The sequence below is a fragment of the Eupeodes corollae genome, chromosome 1, assembly GCF_945859685.1.
Source record: "Eupeodes corollae chromosome 1, idEupCoro1.1, whole genome shotgun sequence".
NCBI classification, from domain to species: Eukaryota; Metazoa; Arthropoda; class Insecta; order Diptera; family Syrphidae; genus Eupeodes; species Eupeodes corollae.
Window position 1 is genome coordinate 122,079,682 of NC_079147.1, and position 25,424 is coordinate 122,105,105.

General features: G+C 34.0%; 1 long non-coding RNA gene and 2 pseudogenes across 1 annotated transcript; 1 reads left to right on the plus strand and 2 right to left on the minus strand.

Moving 5' to 3' along the window:
* Positions 1 to 3,175: 3,175 nt before the first annotated feature.
* Positions 3,176 to 9,341, minus strand: LOC129943467 (tyrosine--tRNA ligase, mitochondrial-like; annotated as a pseudogene).
* Positions 9,342 to 15,816: 6,475 nt separating this feature from the next.
* LOC129939302 (viral IAP-associated factor homolog) lies at positions 15,817 to 17,822 on the minus strand (annotated as a pseudogene).
* Positions 17,823 to 22,648: 4,826 nt separating this feature from the next.
* LOC129940726 (uncharacterized) lies at positions 22,649 to 23,728 on the plus strand. Its single transcript, XR_008780747.1, has 2 exons — positions 22,649 to 23,501; positions 23,565 to 23,728. It is a non-coding gene; the product is annotated as an uncharacterized LOC129940726 (long non-coding RNA).
* Positions 23,729 to 25,424: the final 1,696 nt, after the last annotated feature.

Consider the following 25,424-nt stretch of genomic DNA (forward strand, 5'->3'; position numbering starts at 1 on the left):
GCGGCCGAATACAAAATTCGGAGTTTACACACACAGGTGTTGATTATGCTTGACCAATACAAATACTAATCTGGAAGGGGCGAGGAAACCGATCGACAAAGGGTTATATCGCCATATTTGTTTGCTTCGCTACCAAAGCTATCCATATTGAACTTGTGAGTGACCTTACCACAGCATCATTCATTGCTGCATTAAAACGATTTACTTCAAGAAGAGTCTTTGCTCGCATTTCTATAGTGACAATGGTACCACATTTGTTGGGGCCAACTAGGAAATCCAAAAACAAATGCAAAAAATCATCAATCGTCATGAAGAAGATGCATCATCAAGACTTGTGAAAGACGAAATCGAATGGCATTTTATACCACCCGCATCACCGCACTTTGGAGGACTTGGGAATCAAGTGTCAAGTCGACAAAATATCATCTAAAAAGAGTTATCGGTGAAACAATGCTTACGTTTGCAGAACCGTCAACCTTGCTGACACAAATAGAAGGTTGTTTAAACTCTCGACCACTTACGGCAACCGAAAACGATGTTGATGACACCACAATTCTGACTCCTGGACATTTTTTGATAGGAGCTGCTCTTAATGCAGTACCCGAACCAATTATAGACGAAAAGAAAACATTTCGATCTCGATGGCAGTTGATACAAAAAATGACTCAAGATTTTTGGAAGATCTGGTCATCCGAATACCTTTCGCAGCTGCAACAACTTCCCAAATGGAAACAAAAAGAAGAAAACATCAAAGTTGATGACATTGTGCTCATCAAAGGAGACCGGCTACCACCAACAACTTGGATGATGGGAAAAATAGCAGAAGTTCACCCCGGCACCGACAAAATAAACACTTTAAACGGCCCATCACTAAACTGTGTCGATTACCCATAGAAAATGAACAACTAGAAACACAAGTCCGACAAGTCAACTTATCAACGAATATAGCTCAGCCATTCTTTTGGCTATTCATACTATTCGGCATAGAGGAAATATATTATCTAGAGTCCCGACCGGTACCCGTCCTACCTGAAACACCCTCAAATTTTATTCGAGGTGAACTCTTTCAAATTCGAGGTAAACTCTCTCAAATTCGCTATCGGTGAATACATGTGAGTGGAGAAAAAAAAGCAAAATGGAGGAATGGGCTAAAAAGAAACTTATGGAATTTTTGTGACCTGTCAAAAATGACAATCAATTTTGCAAAACAAAACAATAGGTTTCGAATTTTAAGAGTAAGTTTTTGTTAATTGTTTTGATTTTTAATATAATTCCATATTTTCAGACTAAAATTCTTTATAATGAAGAGGGTATATACAAGTTTACTTCATTGAATAAAAAGTAAGTCAAATTGCAGTGAAGGAGGTGCAACAATAATCGATTTATTTTATAGTCTGTCTTTTCATTTTGGATAGTGCGAATAACATACTCTCATACAGGAAGCAATTTCCCTAAGAAATCTGGAAGTAAAAGCTCACAAAGCGCTGATTTGCAGGAAGTTTTTTGTATATTATATTTCTCTTAACAAAATAATATTAAAGTTTTTAACTACAGATACCCATTGTGTTTGTATGTAGTTCTCAAGGGCTATAGCTGCCACAGGCGTTGACGGTGGAGGTGTCACCATCTCTACCAATAGTCAAACGCATTCAATGTAACAAAACCATCAGCAACAACACTATCAAGTCAATGATGCAAGTGCAAGTTTTGCCATTCAATAGTCGACCGCTAACGCCTTACTCAGATCAGTCCTTCCACAGCTACTGACAAAGTCGGCGAGTTGAATTCATCAATTTTCACACAGAGTCAATATTAAAAACAGGAAGTCAACTTCGATTCGAGATTTCCTTATATAATGAAAATTAATTTTTTTATAGTCACGACAATTCAGCGTAAACAACCTCTATCCACAGCGAAAGTGTTGTGGACAATGCGAACACAATATCATCAAGCCGGAGGACCATCCAGGATCGATCAAGTATCGCATTCAATTGTTTGCTAACTACCATGTGTCCGACGTTCTGCTTGTGCGTTGTGACTGAATTGATCCTCAAGCTTACTAACCCAACGATGTACCATATGACCACAACCATTATGAAACTGCCAACAAAGAAAGAGGAACGGCAAATGATCGACTTCGAATAAAAGTTCAACGAAAGGAACCAAAGTAAATAACAAAAAAATCCAATTGGAAATTCTTATTCTATGTTGTTTCTCTTATTTTTTTTATAGATTTACCACTTGGAGAAAGTCTAATAAAGTAACAATCAAATTCAACTTCACACCTGAAGAAGATGATGCTATCCTTAGTTTCTTAATGAAATATACTTTTGTGAATACATACACACGCCCGAAATGAAAGAACGTCAAAAACGTATTATCATCGAAAGTTTTTGTAAAAGTTGGTCAAATTGAAAACTAGATTTATTTTTATGTGTACCTATCTAGAAAATAATCTTTTTTGCAAACAACTTGTTTATTTATTTTGAGCTATAGTGTAATTTTGTATATAATGTATATTTTACTGTTTCTTTGTTGACTAGGATTATTTTTATTCAAAATTTTTTATGATTTACTTTACTTTAATAATAAAGGAATTTGTTTTGAATTCAAAGATGTTGGTGCTTTTTGCTTCAGGGATTGAATTCGGTTGAATCAAGTGAATTTTGAAGAATATACAAATGGTAATGTACAAATTTTAAATAGTTCGTTTGAGATAATTTTTGATGCTGATTACGAATCTAAACTTCGATTTTAGCTACATGTGCTCAAACTGAAGAACACCATTTTTCAACATTATTTTTTATTTATTCAATGTACTAAAAGATGAAAAGTACGAAACAAATTTAAGCGAAATACTAAAAAAATATTGTAGATTTGGAAATCATCACATTTTTTTTGGAAAAAAAACTACTTCATGAATTTAGTGAGCCTAAAAAAGCCTTAAATGAATTTATATTATGTCACTAATTATAACGTTGAGTGCCGAATGGAATTTAAAAACATTTTTGAATTAATTTCATTGTATTTAAAAAAATATATAAACATGATTAACAAACCAGAAAGTCTACATGTTTAATGATTCAAATTATTTTTTTTTTATCACAAAAAAGAACACAATGTTATTATTAATGACTTTTAATTAATGTTAAATTGAATATGGATATAAGCTAAACAAATTGTTTTTATTCATATGCTCATCCTTGCCAACAAAAAGGAGACATTTAACATTTTGAACTAATAGATAGAATGGTATGTGATGTTAGTGCTGATGAGTTAGTGTGATGTTAGTGCGAAGTTTTGAGTTCGCTATTGCTTGATATAGAACCCTCCAGCTGTGATGATTCTCATCGTATCAGCTGAAAGAAGATTTTTAATTTTAAAATAAATTACCTCAAGCAAAAACATAACACTTTTCACTTACTTTCTGTTGTAAAACATTTAGCTTTTAGTGCCAGATCAAGAATGGATAGTCCAGGCTCTGAAAAAATGTCAACGATCGGATTTCGTTGTAATTCAGTGCACCTAGTCCTTCAACATTTCCCTTATAGAGCGCCTCTGTGACTTTTTCGTCTTGTTTAAGACATACCTCTGGAATGAGAAAAACTTAAATAGCTAAAAGAAGTGATTTATTTGTTTATTAAAAATCACCTCCATGGACTAGAAGCGTCACTTCTTCTTTGTGCTTTTCTCTTCTCTGGTAATTTTTTGTGTTCTTCAATGAGAAATGCAATTTATTCTAGTGGGTTAAAAGTGAACAACTTAAGAAGCTTCTCGACTTCAGAATCTGGCATTTTCAAATAGAATTGATAAGAAACAAATGGCGATATTTTGTCTTCGTCCAGCCAAATACCATTTCTGAACTTGTCTTCTCCTTCGTTGGTCACAAGAGGAAGTGTCAATCCAAATACTGATTTCTTTTTTTCTTCTCTGATGATAGTTCGTGGCCAGTCATTAAGTTACCCATTTGTTCACTGCTTCCCATTTGAAAGCGACAATTGTATTTCTGAAGCAAATGCAACCAGTCATAAGCTTGGAAAATTTGATATGTGAATTCAGTAAAGCTCATTCCAGCTGCACTATCAAGTCGCGACTGGACTGACGTTATTGAGAGCATTGATCCCATTCGAAAGTGTCTTCCCATATTGGCAACAAAGTCCATTACATTCAGATTTTCGTACCATGATGCATTGTTGACGACTCTGAAAGAAAGATTATCAAAAGAAAGATTTTAAAGCGCATTAGGTTTCTATTATAGTTACCTAATAGGAGATAGGTCATTTTTGTTTTTACTTTTGCCCCAAAGTCCATCCTGATGATTCTTGAATATTCTATTAAGGTGTTTTTCTATAGCAATTAATTTGTCTTAATGACCGACAACCCTAGTTTATTTCGTTCTGTTTTTGTTTTGCCACTAGGATCACCGATAAGACCCGTAGCTTTTCCAACTCAAGCAATTGGATTGTTTCTTTCTCGATGCCATGCAGGATTCCAATTATTACCAGGAGATTGCCAACGTGTAGACTATCGGCAGCTGGATCAAAGCCGGAGTACTTGTGAAAAGTTTTGTCATTTCCAGACTACCGTTGTAAGAAGAACAGAATATCATTCTTTACGATTTCTTATAGTTTTTACAAACATACAAAACAATATACAACTTACCCAGCGGCGGTGTCTGGAAAGAGATCCTGAAAGAATCCTCTATCAGCTAGAGCCAAGTTACGTTGGGAAATACTTCTTCGGATATGATGAAGGCACTTTTTAGATCGATGAAATAGTTGACGATTCTGGATCATTTTGTATGAAATTATTTATATAATACAGATAAAACAGTTAATCAGGAGTACTATTAACTACTTTGTTTTTATTAATTTTCACTTTTGTTTCGATTTATTTAAAATTTAAATCGCAGAAATTGTATTTAGTTTTCTTTTTAATTTCCATTGTCAAAATACTTACCTCGCTGTTGATCTGTCAAAACTGGGTACAACTCAAATTGGGCCACGTTCGCATTGCAGTTCTAGAGTGCGCCTATACTTTCGGCATGATTTATTCTTTTTTTAGCTAAACTTTTCATAAAAATCTGTTTTGAACGGCTGAGTTCACCTCATAGTTTTTTCCCCGCGGTTAAGCAATATGGCCACAAATTCCATAACAACTACATTCAAAATGGCTTGGTCCCGTAAGAAATGCACGGGACAACTAACACATGCTTATCCTTATGGACAAAATCCTCCCAATTTAGCTTGTAGGCCGAAAGAGAGCAAACCCATTAAGTCGGGACTCTAGATAATATATTTCCTCTATGATACTTATGTGAATACATACACACGCCCGAAAAGAAAGAACCTCAAAAACACGCATTATTATCGAAAGTTTTTGTAAAAGTTGGTCAAATTGAAGCCTAAATTTATTTCTATATCTAGAAAATAATCTTTTTTTCAAACAAATTGTTTATTTATATTGAGCTATAGTGTAATTTTTATATATTGTATAGATTAGATTAGATTAGATTAGAAAAGATTTTATTCAAATTCATATAAAAATAAACCTTTACAAGGGTAATTAAAATCTTAATAATGTAGTAATACAATATTTTGACATAACATATTTTTGTTGTCTGTCAGATTGACGATATAAATTCAAATTTTATTAAATACGCAAAATAACAGAGGTTAATAATAAATCTTTAAACTATTCATTTGTAGATATTTTTACTTTACATTTTAATTTCTTCATAAACATAATTAACATAACATTAATTTAATATCACAATTTTCATAAGTTCAAGTTCTATATCTAATGCAATGAGCTAAAAAGTTATACAGCGAAGAAAAGTTTTTACCATTTAATTCAATTTAAAATTCCTCGACGGACAAAGATTTTTTTTTTCAAAACAGGCGAGTCTAATTTTATTATAAATTGGCCATCTACCAATTAGGTGATATGTATTTTCTACTTCATCCATGTTACATATAGAGCAGATACCATCCGTATCATTTTTGAATGCTCTAGCATAAATATTTAATAGACCACCTCTAGCTTTAAAACTTAAACATACAAGGTGAGGAGAGTTTCCATCAATAAAGTAAGGGGTAATATTATTGTTCAAATGAGGATAAATATCATGAAACTCAGAGCCCTTAGCATCCGCAATGTGATTTGCATTTTCTTTAGCTTCTAGTGAGATCAATAGATTTTTATGAAGGTTCTTGAATGATGCGTTGGACAGGTCTATTTCAATATTAAGTTCTCCACCTTAGCTAAGCCAGTCTAAAACCCAAAACGTTTTTTTGACAATTGTTTCTTGTGCAAGAATTCTCGGTAATTTAGTTCTAGGGTATTTAAGTACTTTATTGACATAGTCAAAGTGAAGAGATAGCGTTCGGAGGTATTGAGTCTTTAAGCCAGTTTTCAAATATAACATATAGTTGGGAGTGTTGTTAGGTAGTTTAAACATTTGCTTCATGAAGAATCTGAACAGTTTTTCTACTTGATCATATTTTTTAGAACCCCAAATTTGTGCACCATATAGCATAATCGATCTGGCGGCGGAATCAAAAATTTTGATCTTATTCGAGAAATTGATATTTTTGTTGTGAATATATTTGGACCACATTAAGATAATTGCACTTTTAGACATTATAAGCTTTGAGTCTAAATGTTTATTGAATGACAGGTTATAATTCAAGGTTACCCTTAGGTACTTGTAATCGTTCACGATTTCGATCCGATCTGGACCATCATTCCAGTTGAGATTGCTAGGAATTCTACTACCCGTTCTGAACACTAAAATGTTGGATTTGTTGAGATTCGTTTTTAAACCCCATACCAAACAGTAGGTGAATAAAGAGTCAATCATATGTTGAAGTTCAGATGGGGAATCAGAGATTATAACGAGATCATCCGCGTATAAGAGCACTTTCACAACTGTATCAGCTACACGAACACCTCCAGGTAAATGTAAATGCAAGTCATTCAGGTAGAGGCTAAATAAGATCGGACTAAGTAAACATCCTTGTTTTACACCTACTTTTACTTCAAAAAAGTCAGAAAGAGAGATTCCATCACAAACCTGGCAAGTTGTTTCTTTATAAAGTAGTTGCAAAATGGTTACTATTTTTGTTGACAAACCTAGACAGGACAGCTTATAGAAAAGCGAATTACGTGGTATCACATCGAAAGCACATAAAAAATCAACAAAAAAAAACATATGTATGTATTCTTCTTTCTTTTTCGATTTAAATGGACTATGATTGTTAAATTAAAAATGTTGTCAATCATTGAGTATCCAGATCGGAAGCCAGATTGGTATTCACAAAGAATGTCACTATCGTCAGTCCAGCCGTTTATCCTATTTAAGATTAGCTCCGTAAATACTTTGTAAAGTGTGTCCAGTAGGTAAAGACCTCTATAATTTTCACAAAAATTTGGATCACCTTTCTTGAATAAAGGGGTAATTATTGAACTGCGAAAAGAGAGTGGAATTTCACCGCTTAAAAAGATTTTGTTAAGCAGAATAAGCACCTCTTCTAGGAAACAAGATGGGGCTTTTTTGTAAAACTCATAGCTGATTCTGTCCTTGCCTGATGCCTTTTTAAGTTTAGCTTTTTGCAGTACATGTGATAGCTTCCACATCTCAAAAGGCGAGTGAAAGGATCTGTTATCTCAGGTATAGCCCACCAAATTTTTTCATGTTCCGGAGGTGTCAAAAGGGTTTTAAAATGATTGTAAAAATCAACAATCTGGAGATTACTCTTTCTTTTTGGTGTTGAACTTTTCAAATTATTTGCCAATTTCCACCAATCACTCGAATTCCTTACACGGTTCAACTTTTCAATATTTACATGTTGATGTAACACCTTTTTACTTTTGCAGATTTTTAAGCATTGTAACCTGTTCCCAACATATTGCCTTTTATAAGTGTTTAAATTATACAAACGAAAGAGCCGAAGCATTTTCAACATTTTTTCCTTGCACGCAAGCATTGGAAATCAAACCATTTCTGTTTACATTCAATTTTTTTTTCTCTTTCTAAACGCACCAGCAGCTGTTTTTATTTTATTAATTAATTTACTAAGATTCACTTTGTTTGAATGTATTCACAGTTAGATAGACGGGTTAGTACTTCAGTGTACCTAGAGGCCATATTGGGGGACCAAATAAATTTCTTATCAAGTGCCAAGTTGTCTACTATAGATATTGATAGAGGTGGGGAAAAATTTAAAGTTAAAGGCATATGATCTGAATATGGTTTACTCTGAACCGAAAAATTGTTAATCAACCCTAAAAAATCAAAAGAGCATATACCGTAATGGAAGGTTGAATTACCCATTACACCACAAAATGTTAATTCACCATTTTCATCTCCTTGTACCCTTCCATTCAGGATAACGCCACCTATATTTTCAAAAAGTTTCAAAAATTTTTTACCTTTCTGATCAACTACCTTATCTTTTTATTTTCTCTTTTGTGAAATATTTGGAAGACCATTCAACAAATTTCCATCGACAATTTGACCATCAGCCGTTCGAGCATTCAAATCACCTATAATGCAAGAAGGACTCATGCCACCTAAAAACTCTTCAAAAAAAATCATTCGCCCACCTTGTACAATTCAAATATCGAGGTATGAAGTAGAAATTTGTATCACCAAATTTAGCGGATAAAGCAAAATTCCCGGAGAAATTATTGAATTTAAATTTATATCTATTTTGAAGAGCCTTTTTAAAGCCAAACAAACATCCACCTGTGGCGGACCAGCACTGTGAAACTTTTCTGCATCTTCCCAATACAACATATGGTCACCAAAGAAATGTGAGAATTCATTTCTTTTAATATCCAATACATTCGTTTCAAACAAAAAGAAAATATCAAACTTATTTATATACGTAAAGAAGTTACAAAAACTAAGCTTACTTTTTAAATTGGCTACGTTATATGCAACCAACTGAGAGACATCTTGTTGCTAATGTTGAATTCCTGTACGTGGAAGCAGCATCAAAATAATTTAAAGGTGGGTGACGTATATTCCTTACAGTCACATTGCACTGGAAATTCGCCTTCTGCACTAAGTTTCTCAAAAAATCTGCATCTTTCTGTTGTTTGGCTTCGAAGGTACCATTGTTCCAGTTGTAGGGTTTATCATTGCTGTAAATGAAAGTCTCACCGAATCGAATCTTAAGTTTTTTATCGAATTTGGAGATATTTTTGCCCAATTGCCGTATGTTGAATCGCTGTTCCCTTTCATCGGCAGTGTAGTCTCTTTGGATGTATACGTCCGTACAATCAAGCTTTCTTTTCGTAGACATAATATTATTTACTTGCAGTGCAGATTCCATCGTGAGTACGTATGACAGTCCATTTTTTTGTTTTTAATTGACGAGATTTAGTGACAAGAATATTTGTATTGAGAACTCTGGAACAGATGTCACGAAACTCGTCCACAGCCAGTTTTGCATTCGGGTTATGCAACCCACTAACAATAATCTTCGCACGACGAGATGTTCTGTCAATAAGTTCGAGCCTTTTTTTCATTTTACTTAAGTCTTCCCTTAGCATTTGGTTCTCATTACGAAGGTTTTCGATTTCCTGGTGGATAGGTATTAAGTCCTCTTTTTTTGCAACATCTTCCAGCTTTTTATCCAGCATATTTCCCAGTTTTTGGTCAAATAGAAAGACGCCGGTAGGTACAGCAGTAGAAGCAGCAGCAGGCGCAACAACAACCAAAAGAAGACGGCGTTGTAGGAGCTACAGGTCCCGGAGGTACTAAGTGGGAGCTATTACTGTTACTCATCGTTTTGTTAAACATTTTTGCTTGCAAATGTTTTTTAGCGTTGTTAGTTACACTTTGTTCAGGCGATGTTAAAAGAAGCGCTCTTTTTTTCACAGTACCCATATATTTGTTAGGTTAGCTTTTTTTTCGTTTTTACAGGGACAAGAAACTTTCACTTTTTGATAAATGTATAGACTTTATGTTATGAATTTTATGTCCAATATGAAAAAACAAACTTTATTTTAAATGTTTTGAAAAGAAATTACAAATTAGACTCAGATATTTCACTTTTTGATAAATATAAAAAATATTAAATATTAGCAGACAAAAAATTTCATGCCCATCCAATATATTGTATATATTCTACTGTTTCTTTGATGACTAGGATTATTTTTATTCAAAATTATTTATGCTTTACTTTACTTTAATAACATAGGAATTTGTTTTGAATTCAAAGATGTTGGTGCTTTTTGCTTTAGGGGTTGAATTCGGTTTAATCAAGTGAATTTTGAAAAATATAGAAATGGTAATGTAAAAATTGATCAGATTAGCAAATATAAAACATCCCATTTGTGTTTTCTTGGGGGCAGCACAACTTATACCTTGAACAAAATGGGACCTACTTAACTAAAATTGCTTTGGAACCAAAATAGAAAGACCAACTGAAACAAACAATACTATATGTATAAAACATATTTTTTTTAAACTTATCCTGTTGCATGGAAATCCTTGCTAAATGAATTGTATGTTGACGACGTTGTAACATAAACTTTTTTTTTCATTTTCGCTGTCAAAAACTTACCTCGTTGTTAATCTGTCAAAACTGGGAACCAATTCAAATTGGACCCTGTTTGCATTGCAGATCTATGCGCCTATACTTTCTTCATTATTTGTTCTGTTTTTATCAAAAAATTTAAAAAAAACATAGTATTTGTAGACCAAAAGCAGACAAATATTAGTTTTAGCACAGTTTACACTGAAAAGGAACCATAAAATGAATTTTTCTTAAATTATTGCATTCATTTTTCAATTTTTGAATGCAACGGATCACTTTTTTGAACAACTTAGCTAACCTCATAGTTTTTCCTCCGCAGTTGAGCAATATGGGAACAAGTTCCATAACAACTACATTCATAATGACTTGCTCCCATAAGAAATGCACAGGACAACTAACACATAGTTATCCTTATAAACAAAATCCTCGCAATTTAGCTTGTAGAATGAAAGAGAGCAAACCCATTACGTCGGGACTCCAGATAATATATTTCCTCTATGGGCTTTCGTAGGTGCAGGCGTTCACGTTGGAGGTGTCACCGTCGGTGCCATTAGTCAGATACTTGCATGCAACAACAGCAGCGGCAACAACACCACCAGACTTACGAATTCAATTCCAAATAAGCGATAATCATTAGCTATGTCAATGACTTTGTGTGACTTTGTGAAATTCAAGTCAATGTTTTAAGTGAATGCTTTAAAATTAATAGTCGCCCACACAGTTTTGGAACAACTCAACAACAGCAACGACAGAGCAAATCAGTTAAATTAATTATTTACTTACGAGTAATCTCTAACATTGCTATTTTTTAAATTCTATGGTTCTTAAGGATTTTCAACGTCCTCCACCTATTTATTAGCCGCCAAGAAATATGGTGCAAGCTGACAGCTGCTACTGCAGACGCTTAGGCCGACACAGACCACGTAGATGCCGAACTAAGGGGCCAGTTATAGCTATCAGTAAAATGCATCAGTAAAATTTGAAACAGGAGGAATTTGAAATGTTTTACTGATGAGCGATCATAGCAATCAGTAAATTTACGTCATTAAATTAAATGTCACTTTGAAGTTTCTATTTGAAGAGTTCGTTTTGTTATTCATTTGTTTGTTATCGTTTGTGCTTCTGTGAAATTAAGTTGATCTTATCATGGGTCGTGCAAAAAATAAACAAAATTTATTGATTGCAACAGCTTTGTGTATAATAAATAAAAGATCTTCTCAAAAAATACGACGCTTTCAAGTACACCCGCTTTTCCATGCTCGGAAGATACATGGCGAATATTTTTCACTTATTGAGAGACTCGAGTTGTTCCCAATTAAGTTTTTTGAGTACTTTCGGATGAGCCGTCAGCAGTTCCAGTGTATACTTTTAAAAATACGAAGTGATATCCAGCCTAGATTTAATTTGTTTCGAAACGATACCATAAGTGCCAAGGAGAAACTTTGTTTGACTTTAAGGTACAAAAATTCAATATTATCATAATTTGAGATTTTCATTACACTGATTGTTTCAGATTCCTCGCTACGGGAGCTATTGTAGCTCCAGAGCCACTCGGCACACTATTTTCGGCACGAAAATAAGACCGAAAAGAGTTTCGGAGTGTGGTCCATTTACTTTGGCACTCTTCGACTGAAAATAACAAATTTTATTGGCAACAATTCAGGTTTAATCATTCCATAACTATAAACTTACCAGGCCTTCCCAAGACAAGGGATATATCCCCCCAAGCATTTATTCGTGCCATTTTGTCTGAATACTTTTGGTCGTCTTTGGCATAAAGACACATATGGTTTTTCACTTCAAGTATTAATTTGGTTTCAATCTCTTTTTTTGAAGTCATTTTTGTTATTTTTTTAATTTGTTTTGCTAGGAAAATGTTGTTTACTTTCGATCATAACATCGAGCTTCGCGCCTCAGACAATTTTTTTGCTGTTGCTTTCATCAGTAAAATTTTTAATGATGTGATCGGAACAGAAAAAAATTGAAACACGAACAATAAAACGAAATGGAATTTCTTTTGACTTTTGGCAGTCAGCTGTTCAGTAAAATGAAATTTCATCATTAAAAAAATTAAAATGGATTTATAAATTAAATAAAACTTTAAATGCATTGTTTCTTTTTGAAAAAAATACTTCAATATAGGATTCATCTTATTGCATCAATCTTTTGTTAGAAATAAATCTATAACACGCTCAAAAACTAAAAACAAAAATTTTACTGATGGATTTTACTGATAGTTATAACCGGCCCCTAAATGTCGACTTTGAAGCAATCCTTCTAAATGGCGGGAATCGGAAATCATTGGTAAGCCTTCTAAATATTGAAAACCTCATCATTTTCGTATGTATTGATTTACCATGTTCAATACATACAAACACATTTATACATTCTAACTATTGTAACAAACATATGTACAATATTTTATTTATTCTTGTCCATATCTTCATCATATTACAAAATATATAAATTTAAAAAAAAAATTGAAAAATAAAATACAATAACTGCACCTGTGGTTAAAAGTGAAACTTTAGCCGTTGGAGTGAGTACACCATCACCACGTCTGGTAAATATGCTAGAAAATGCACTAGAAAATTGTTAATTGTTTAGACTACAATAGGGAAATTATGAAGTTGGGGTAGAACTCGGGGAAAAGAACTGTAGAGGTAATAGTGGCTATATTGAAGTCTTGTCTAGGCAATGATTGCTTCAAGATTTGGATAAGCTAGAATTAACTGCAGAAGAAGGTAAGACCACTACAGGTTTATTGGATGCTTTAGACAAATATTTTGTTCCAACAAGAAATATCCGTTACGAACGATACATATTCAATACAGCTAAGCAGTTTGACTCTGTGAACGTGGAAGCTTATATTTGCAGATTGAGGGATTTATTAAAAACATTTGAATACCCTCCTCAATACGAAGGTGAATATATACGTGATCGACTAATATTTGGAATGAATTGCAACGATATGAGAAGACAAAGAAAAGAAAGAGTACATAAAACATGCTGTTTAGCAGAACAAAAACAATGTAAACTATGGCTAATACAACAAAACTTAATGACTTCAATGAATACGGAAAAACTAATCTAGTTACAAAAGAAAAAACATACAAAAATAAAAAATAAACCATCAGCGAAAGAACAATAATAATAATGACAGCTGTGGCTACTTTGTTCACAAAAAAGGTAACTGTCCGGCGTATGGTAAGACATGCAGTGAGTACGAAAGAAAAAATCATTTCAGTAAAGTATGCAAACCATAGACACACCATATAAAGACCGGAAACAAATCTGTCAATCTGGTTTGCCTACAAGCTGAAACGTCTACTTGCACGCACCCTTAGGTCTAACATCAATTCACCACTGCTAACATCAATTCACCACCCTCTAAAGTCAATTCACCACGAAAATAAGGAATAGTGATGAGAAATTCTTTAGGGGTGGCACCTAGTGGCTACGGCAACATTAGCTATTGCATTTTTTGAGAAGAGTACGATAACTCAGGCGACAAAGTTTTATGACGGAATTGTATAGAACAGTTAAAAACAAGTATTTTTTACTATGGGAGCGGGTCTGTTTCCCCCCATTTAGGAGGTAGGGACATTTTAAAAAAATATGTAAGTTAAATGGAAACAAAATAATGGTAATACTTACAACTAAGTTTTATAAATTTTTGAAAGGCAACACTTTTGTCTATTAGCTTTTTTTGAAATCAAGTCAAAACTATGCAAAATAGAATAGTTCGTTGAGATTATTACATTTTTAAATAAATATTTATTAATCGATTGTGATTGTATTGAAATGTTTCATAATATTTAATATCATATTTTATGATCGAGAGGATCGTGCTTAATGCTCGTTATTATATTTTGGTTCATATTTTCTAATTACTAATGGAACAGACGTGTTATAATTTGCATAGTTTTTGAAAAAAAATTGTTTTAAGCTCAAAATTTGGGAAAAAAAGGTAAAAAAAAGTTTTGAAGTGTAATTTTTAAAACTAAAATTATCTATTATTGTTTTTAGAATTCATTGTTCATATTTATTTTTGATCAAAAACTGAAAACTAGATGATTTTATGTCATCTTGTTCTTGAGAAAATTACCAAAAAAATATATTTTAATTGAATTAATGTTTCCTTACTTGAGTATTAACATACGTAGTCTTATTTTGATAAGAATAATCGAATATGGATTAAGGTATATCCAAGATAAATTATTTGTTTTTAAATCCAGCTTATCTAAAGAAACTTTTGTAAGAAGAAGTGGCAAGAAATTGTTAATTTTTAACTTTACTATGTTTAAAAGTGTGTACTACGTATACCTAATACACTTTTTAATTCATTTGTTGTATTATGTAAAGAAAACCTGAAATATGTTAGCGAAAATGTAAAACATTTTTTTTTAAATTTTGAATCTAATATAGAATTCTGATTCAGGTAAAATTAAACACTCCAAAAATTATATTTATGAATTTTATAATAATTATAATAAATAATAATAATTATTATAAAAGTATTTTGATAATTACAAAACAGTGACCAAGTTTTAACAATTTCAATATATGTAAGTTTAGTTTTTCAAATAAAAATAAATAATAAAAGTGTGACATCACCTCAACATCACACATAACCTAAATGTTTATTTCTTCGAGGTGAGTTTAAAAACGTCAACAAAAATTCCAATGTTCGCATTTTTAAAGTTTTTCAATAGGAAAATACGAAGATTGGAACTCATTTGGACGTGCTTTTTTAAGTTATCTTGATTTTTACTAAAAAGTGTGAACACAAAGTTTTAACTCACACTTCAAGGATTCCAGGAAGGTATAAACCATTCCTGTAGGTACACTATTGTTCCAAGGACACGACCAAATGAATTTCAAAGTTCGTATTTTCCTATCGAAAATACGAAAGTGCATTCACACTTTTTAGTAAAAAACAAAACAACTTAAAAAAGCACGTCCAAATGAGTTCCAACGTTTGCATTTTTAAACATTTTCGATAGGAAAATACGAACTTTGAAATTCATTTGGTCATGCCCTTGGAACAATAGTGTACCTACAGGAATGGTTTATACCTTCCTGGGATCCTTGAAGTGTGAGTAAAAACTTTGTGTTCACACTTTTTAGTAAAAAACAAAACAACTTAAAAAAGCACGTTCAAATGAGTTCCAATGTTTTTTTTCCTATTAAAAATGTTTAAGCATTTTTTCATTAATTTTTTTTTCCGGCTGACTCGGAGTTAATAAAACACTTTAAAATTTGCATTCGGCTTTTAATTGTTCGTGGAACCTATGGTTCCATTTTCTTTTTTATTATTATTTGAATATTTAAAAATACATTCGAACACAAAAATAAATATTACAAATCTAACAATATTTCTTCTTAATTGCGAAATCAATAGAAATCAATGGATTCCAGGTCGCTGAGCATTTTGTCACTAGTTTGTTGCTTGGAATCTTCCTTGATTTCCGTTGAAATTGAACCACACTGACCGAACATGAACTCTAATTCATCGGTGGTCAATTTTTAACCACGAAGCTCCAAGGCACCAATGAATTGCTTTCTCATCTGGCCTTCAAAATAGATAAACACTGTTGGCAGATGTTTCTCTGTTAAATTTGGGATGCAGGTAGTGGCTATCGACCGCAGGAACTTAATTTGTGGGAATTTTATGGCCAACTGTTGCATATGGTGGTGTATGAGCGAACATAGCGGCACACTATTTGTGTACAAATGCAATACAACCCACATACCTTCTCCAGCTTTGGTCACTTCGTTGACGTAATCTTGTCCGAAAATTTCCCACACTGAACCGAAAAGAGCCTTGTCTGCGAATGCTCGCATCTATGCCATTCGTTTGTGACGATATTCCTCGCGAACACTTTCGTCTTGGGAGTCTTCAGATTCGTCCATGTTCATGTCTTCGATATTTTTCTGCTTCTCACCATCAGTTCGCTTCTCAATGGCATTCTCGAGCATGGGTGGAAGGATACCTTTTGCACGGAAGACATCATTCCATTCGGAATCTTTATTTGGATCCTGCATTTTTAAACAAATTAACAAAACAAGAAATGCTTCATTTGACAGCTAAAATCAAATCTAAAATTCTCACCACAGCAATTTAATAAAAAAAAAATCTGTCAAAACAAGTTAATGCACCGCATTGAATTGTTGTTGGATTTCGCATTTTAAAATGGACGTAATGTCAAAATTACAAATACAACAATGTAAACAAATGGGTGTTGGAGGGTAAAACGTACGAAAGATTCCGGTCTTTATATGGTGTGTCTATGAAGCAAACAGGCAAAAGTTAACTTACACATAAAAAGCATACAATGTAGAAGAAACGGAAAGTGAATAAGAAGTGTTATATGTGGCACAGATTAGTACTATAGAAAAAAGGGTGGAAATGAGTTTAAGACAGTTTGAATTTTATTGCACAGACAATGAAAAATTGAAATCACCTACAATGTAAAAGTGTATAATAGACACTGGTGCTTCATGCAGTATAATGCATATAGACGGTTATAAAAAAATACAAATAAAAAGTGCGATTTAGAGAAAATCAAAATAAAATTGAAAGCTTTTCGTGGAAGTCCTATTAAACCCGTTGGTGTTGCCGATTTATTGGGCCAACTAGTTAACGAAAAATGTTTTCCTAAAATCTGTCAATTTTGTAGAAAATATCAAAGATGTTAATGCTAAAGAAATATTATAAAAATAAAGTGATGTCTTCAAAGGTGATTGGCAAGCTGGAAGGAAAGGTGTCATTAGAAGTTGATCTTAACGTAGCACCGCGCAAAAGATTCCAAGACGTACTCCAGTTTGACTTAAAAAGGATCTAAAATCAAAATTGAACGAAATCGTGCAGAAAAATATTATGAGAAAAGTAAGTCACCATACGCCATGGACTAGAAAACTAATTTTGGTCAAGCGCAAAGATAATTTGATAATTTGTCTTGATCCAATGTATTTAAATACAGCACTTAAGCGCCCTAAATATCAAATACTGACTCTTGAAGAACTTTTGCCGAGTCTGGCAAACGTCAATGTGTTTTCAACACTAGATGTCAAGAACGGATTCTGGCAAATCGTTTTAGATGAGAAAAGCAGCGAGCTTACAACTTTTTGGACACCCTTCGGAAGGTATTGCTGGAATAGGTTGGCGTTTGGACATGCGTCAGCTCCGAAGATTTACAAGATAAAACAGCACGAGACCATAGACGGACTTGAAGGTGTTGGTTGATAGTAAATCTGGTAATTGGCAGAGGTGAGACTATGGATGATGCTATACTGGATCAGTTTTTGTTAATTGTTTCGATATTTAATATAATTTCATATTTTTCAGACTAGAAACCTTCACAATGATGAGAGTATATACAAGTTAACTTCATTGAGTCGATTTGCAGTGAAGAGGTGTATCGATTTAATTTAAAGTCTGTGTTTTCATTTAAGATGCTGCTAATAACATAAACATACCACTATGCCAGAAGCAACTGCCCTCAAGAACACAAAGCAAACAAAGCGCTGATTTACAGGTAAGTTTTTTATATTATATTGCTCTTAATAAAATAATATCACTGTTTTTAACGACAGACGCTGTCCAATATGTTGTGTGTATATCTCACGGTGGAGGTGTCATCATCTCTACCAATAGCCAAATGCCGGTTTAGAAGGAACTTGTTGCGACAATATAGAACTTTCTAAATGACGGGAGTCGGAAACAATTGGTAACCTTCTTAAAAAATAAATTATAAATAAATTGAATACAAAACAATCTGTTATGAGTTTTGCATAAACTAATTTAGAATTCCCTGCAATTTTTATAAACTTAGACTGAAAAATAGAAGCTGAATTGCATGCATTCATAATGTCTTTTGAATCACCGAAGCTAATCATTGATAATTGATTTTAAAATTTGTAATGTATTAAAAAATTTTATCTAACTTAGTAAAATTTTTGTTTTCAAAATTAAATAAATAAAAAAAAATTTAATATTTAAAAGAAAAATATCTACTCAAGTAAAATGAATTGAATTTTTGGCAAATAATAAAAAAAAAACTAATAAGCATTATAAAATATATTTTTCTTTCTTAATGCATTAAAAAGATAATATTTGTAATCCTTATTCTTCTTATGTTTTGGTTCATCACGTTCGTGTGTATTCTTCCTCGATTTCATATGGTCAACAGACTCATGAGGGTTCATTTGACTCTCCCTTAAGTTTTGAAAACATTGATTGTAATCCTTTCATGGTACATAATAGTTTATTTAAGAGTTAATTTTTGATGCTGAATAAGATTACGAATACGAAATTCTACTACATATTCGTAATAAAAATATTGAGGAAAGGCATTGTAGGTTTTGAAAAACATCAATTATTTTTTTTTAAAGCTATTTTATATGTATGTATATGAGTGCCTTCTAATTAAAGAAAATAATATCTCAAAAAACTAAATTGATGAAGTAATTCCTGGAGTTGGGTTAGAATTTAATTGAATATTTGGAAGGCATCGACAGAAGGCATTTAAGTTAAATGCAAAGACCTACAATTTGAATAAAAAAGAGAACAAAATTAAGATAGTTCTTAATTTTTCTTAATTTATATTTATTACTTATAAAAATATTGTTACCAGCTGCTTCCCTTAAGCTTAAGATTCACTTCATCATACTTTTGAATATATAGTGAAACAGAGCAATTGGCCAACTCTCGGTGGATCATATTTGTAAATTGACAATTAAATCAATGATTGCCCATCTCATGCGTGGATGTTCAAATGGTAGACATGTGCATTCAAGAGGTCACAAGCGTCCACAGGTTTTTCTCAAAACCCACCTCTGTGTAACAACTCCTACTCTTACTTCCCCGTGGTGAACATCAGGTACCTAGTACCTCAAATGGAGATTGGGTTCCAACCCCAGTGGAAAGTTGTTGGGGGCAACAAACGTGAGAAGGAGGGAGAGGTGTTTCCACTACGAAACCCCTTCTTATCCAGCAGGCAGCGGAGGAATTCACGAAATGAAATCAACGGTGGCGTCTATATCTATAGTTCCAGTAAGGTTAAACTATTTAGTGAACACCTTTTAGGGCTTATTCGGAGCCCAGGACTATAAGGAGTGGTTTTATTCGGCTCCCCGTCCTTGTAGCTATACTAAGCAACTGGCCCTCCTGGTTGGGGGTTGTGCCGTCGGATGACTTCCTATCCACGTAAAAGCCTCATAAATGCGTCGCACGAACAAGCCTCGGATACAGACGGATTTATTGTTGACAACCTACGCAAACGAATTAAGGACAACGAACTTCGGATATGCAAGTGGAATGTTAGGTCTCTTAAAAGACCTTGTGCGGCTGAAGAATATGACGAGGCCCTAGTCTGCTATAAAGCAGACATCACTGCCATACAGGAAATATGATGGGATGGGTCGTGCAAAAAGAGGATGAAAAACTGCGATATTTACTATGCTGACTGCTACTACGAAAACCAACCAACAGCGTTTATTTGGATGCGGCTTTTGTAGTATCCGTGTCATGATGGTTAGTGCATTGGACTGTCATGCCAGAAGTCTTAGGTTCGATCCTTGCCTATGCCATCTAAAATCGTTTCACGGGTACTGCCTCTTGCAAGGAATTGACAAATTCTCTAAGAGTACTCTTGTCATGAAAAAGTGCTTTCTCTCCATTCCTGACAACATTTCTCGCACACAGGAATGGTCGAGAGTTGTAAGTCATTAGGCCCTAGTTCTCAACGGACTGATGCGCCACCCAATTTATTTTATTTTTTGTCATTAGGTGCATTATCATAGGCGCATCAATGAGCGAATCATGACTATATCCATCAAAGCTAAATTCATAGATTTTGCTCCGAGACACGGAAGCCAGTCATGTTTGCAATGTATCAAAAACCAGTGGCAACATTTCCAATCAGAGAAGCCACCTCTGAAGTGTTTTGATTCAAGAAACTACCAAAAAGGAACCCCTGGTTCCGAGAGCTGCTCATGAGCTCTACGAGCCGAAGAGGCGAGAGAAACACTTACTTCTCAGAAGGAACAAGAGAGGGCATCAGAAGCGTGTGATCAAAGATGTTGAGAGGTTTAAAAGCAGGAATGAAGTTCAAAAGTTCTATGAACAGGTGCAATGCAAATCTAGAATTGAAGGGTGCAAAGACGAAAGTGGAAATATCATAGTGAAACTGCAGTCAATGCTGAGGATATGGAAGGATTACTTTTGCAGACTGTATAACGGCGACTACAACATTAAACATAGATGACGAAAGCCAACAATCCCGTCCTCCCCACTTAGATGAAGTAAAGATTGCCATATCTAAGCTGAAGTCTAATAATGCCACTGGAGCGGATGGCTTGAATGCCGAGCTGTTTAAAGCAGCTGGATATAAGTAGGTTAGCATCATATATCAACTTATCTTTAAGATATGGTCAGAAAGAGCATGCCCGATGAATGGAACCTCAGTATTGTTTGCCCAATTCTGAATAAAGAAGACACTCTAAACTGCACCAACTATAGAGGATTCAGTCTACTTAACATCGCCTATAAATCTTCTCTGCCGTAATATGTGATCGTCAACAACCTGATAGGTCCTTATCAGTGTGGTTTTAGACCAGGAAAGTCCACAGTTGATCAAATATTCACATTACGGCAGATCCTGGAAAAAACCCCAACAACACCAAATCGACACCCACCATCTTTTCATCGATTTCAAGGCCGCATATGACAGCTTCTACAGGGACAAGCTGTATAAAGCCATGTCTATTTTTGGTATCCCTGCCAAACTCGTTTGTTTGTGCAGGATGAGCATGGAGAATTCACGCTGCTCCATATAGGTTGGAAACAACTTAACAGAACCTTTCTATATCAAAAAAGGTTTTAGACAAGTTGACGCGCTGTCATTCGATTTTTTTAACATCGTGCTTGAAAGAATAGTGCAGAGCTCACACGTCAACACTAGAGGACATTAGATAATCGGTAGAACTTTGCTCAGAGGCAGCAAAAATGGGTTTAACGGTTAATGAGGGCAAAACAAAGTACATGCTGTCGTCAAGAAAGGATATACAATACCGACGTCTTGGTCAAAACGTCACCATCGACATACATAACTTTGAAGTAGTCAAGGATTTCGTCTAGCTAGGCTCCGCTGTAACCGCAAAAAAACACCAGTGCTGAGATCAAACGTAGAATAACTCTTGCCAACCGCTGTTTCTTTGGACTAAGAAACCAATTGAGTGGTAAAGTCCTCTCTGTTGCTATATAAGACCCTTATCATCCCCGTCCTGCTTTACGGTGCAGAAGAATGGACTATGACAAAAGCGGATGAAAGCACCTTGGGTCGGTTCGAGAGAAAAGTTCTTCGTGTGATCTTCGGTATCTTCGGTCCCGTATGCATGTATGCATTGAAGGGGAGTGGACAAGAAGATGGAACGATGAGTTGTATAGGCTGTACAGCGACGTAGACTTAGCCAGAAGGGTAAAAGTCTAACGACTAAGATAGCTGGGTCACGTAGAACGCATGGAAACCAATTCTCTGGCAGGGAAACTCTTCAAATCCACACCCACAGGACAGCGCAGTAGAGGATGGCCCCGGATCAGGTGGCGAGTACAAGTGAAAAGTGACCTCACCCAACTTGGAGCGCGAAACTGGAGACATCTAGCTAGGGACCGAGCTAGATGGAGAAGTTTATTGGGTGAGGCAATAGTTCGAACCATTACTGTAGCGCCTCCTAAAGTATGTATGTACTCGAAACTTTTCACAAAAGAATAGAATTTCTATGCCAAAAGCCGTCAAATGCTATTTTTCACTGAAAAGTAGTATCACAATTGGTTTTTCTTAAAATATTGCATTAATCTTTCAATTTTTGAATCTAACTGATCTTCTTTTTGAACGGCTGAGTTCGCCTCACATTGTTTTCCCCCTAAATGTGCATACTGAGAGCAAAAGCCCATTACAACTAAATAGAATCTAGATTTTTTTTATTAGAAGTGCACGAGACAACTAACACATGCTTATGCTAACAGCCAAAATGTGCTCAGTAGAGCTTGTAGGTCAAATAAGAGCAAACCCCATAAGTCGGTTCACTTGGTAGATCTATGGTTTTAACGACTATTTTATAAATTGGATCTCCTCGTATTTGAAAGATAGACGTTAGACGTTCCTAACGAGTGTTCATGTTCATTTGTTGCTAATTCTGTTGTACCTTAGGGAAGTCATCTTTGTTTTATTTTATTTTATTTGTTTTATTTATAAACGATCTGGTTTCGATCGTACAAAATTCGTCTGTCGTAATATACGAGTATGCTGATAACATTAAAATTTTTAAAAAAATCAACTTTACATCAGACTCTCTTTTCTTGTAAGAAGACTTAGATAATAATATGTATAATATGCAGGAAAGAGTGCAATAATAATTGTCTCGTTTTAATGTTGATAAATGTAAAACCTTGTCGTGAGCGCATGCTTGGAATAGTGGTGCATTAGTTGTCCGTGTTTGTTTACTCCTTTTGATAAACTCAATTCTATTGTAGTTACCAAACGAAAACAAAATTATAACAGTAAATATTAATAACTAACGTGCCGCGAGTGCAAACAAAAATAACTATCAAATTAATACCTACATGACAAAGAAAAAAAGCAATTCTGTACCCATATAATTAAAAAATAAATACAACACAGCGTTCCGAATGTGCTCCCCGCCTTCCCCGCTCTCCCCATTCTAACTTCAATCACAGTAACTTGAATAGCTGCTGCGCGCACTGTCTGCTAAATCATTTAATGTAGCAAAAGTCCATAGTATAATAAAGAATACAAGGTATGCTTGACAGTTCTGGTCGACTGAATCGTGACGTCATTGCGAGTGAATTTTCTTATTTATGATTCTTAAGTGCTTAGTTAATCCCTGGCCTATTGTATATATTTTGGTTGAAAAAAAATTATTACGGTAGGTGGCTCATAATATGGTTAAACATATTGTTAAATTTGATTAATGTTTAATTATCTATAGTTTTAGATGGCCAAACATTTCATGAAGAAAAAGTGCGAACGATTATTGAACGAAAATTCTCAGGATTTCAATTGCTTGAATTGAAATTATTTTGCGGTTATTTGATAAATTTGATCTTCTATTATTAAGAATTAAATTAAATAATGAAATTCTATTTAAACCAATTTTGTTTGTTTTGTAGAATTTACAACTAAGAATGCCCTTGAGCAAGGTAACCAAGTCAACAGATATTGGAATTGTAGCCACACCTCAAACTTGTAGAATATGTGGATATAGGAAAGGAAAAGAGGAAATCGAAAATCCCATTTTCTTATAAATATTTAGTGGGTGAATTGAGTTCGGTTTTCAATTTCTATACATATATGTAAAACTTTGAAATAAGAAGATAAACTATTGATATACAGATATTGCATCAACCCATGTAAATGAGGTTTGCTTTTCTTGCTTAGACGTTATGTCAGCAGCATTTTCGAGGTCAATACGTTTAAGTATATACCCAGCTAAGTTTTCTAATGCATCATATTTCAATTCTTTAAACTCCAGTTCTTCAAATTCACTCCAGATCACAGTTGGTTCAGTTTTCTCTTCAGTCTTATCATCGTTCGTTCTAAGTGTCTTGAACAAATTTTCCGTTATCACAATGTTTTTTTTTTCATTGAAGTTCAGTCTTAAAATATTTGTTTCATCGTCTTCTTCTACGTTGCTACTCTGACTTGTATAAAGCAATGTTTCAATTCATCCTATGAAAACATACAATAAGTGAAATGACGATAACAAAATAAAATATAGGTACTATTTGATATAAAAACAATAATACAAATGCATTTATTTAATATACAATTCAATAAATTTTTAAAAATTTAAACTTAAAATCTACCTAATAAGTATGACCGCAGGCAATATTTAAATTCTAAAGCAGTTGGATGGTCATGCAAGCCACCTTTTGCACGTATTACGGAAAAAAATGCTCCAGGACATCTTGATTTAGTCGATACGTCAAGATGAACTCCATATTATATCCTTTTAAATAATTGTAAAGCTGAGGCAATGAAGAGTTCGATATTAATATACCCCTTTAAAATGGAAGTAGAGTTTTTCGTTTCGGAGCTAGTATATTCGATATTAAATCAGTCATTTTTTCCAAAATTTTATTTTGAATATCCAGTGAAAGCCCATACGCCATCATTCGATCCCTGGTGTCAATTTTTGGCACTTTAGAATTAAATACATGAAACCAGTTAAAAGTCCAAACGAAAATGCCCTCTCGATGGCACAAGATCCAGTGGGCGAAAAAAGTTGTGTGGCTAATTTAACTTTTTGTCGCCCAGCTTGTTTGACATTTATGTAAGTGCTCATCAGTAATTTTGTGGATAATGCTGACTTCTGAGCATGAAGTGAGTTGAAGTAGTTCTTTAAGAGGTTCAGAGTTTAGAATTTGGTTTTTATAGTTGAATCCCGTGTCAAGAAAATGGTTTCTGAACAGTTTAATAAGGTGGGGAACACCGGCAAATACGAATATTTTTAAGTTTTCGTCTACGGGATTCTTAAAATAAGTATTGTTCGTTGTAATTTCTAGCTCTCTCCATAGTCCTTGATTTATTGAACCCATATCAGAAACAATTGCAACGACAGTGAAGTCCACTTGGTGTAGAGTAATAATTATGTTTTGAAGGATACTTGCCGTCATTCTACAGTCATAATCATAGAAGACTGGTTGCTTCCAACTTCCACTCAGACCTCTAACCATAACCACTTGAACATATTCCGATGGTTTTAAAACTGTGTCGGGTGATTTATCAAACTCATAGGCAGACTTTATCTTTATCTCATCGAAAGAGACAACGCAGATCCTCTCCATTC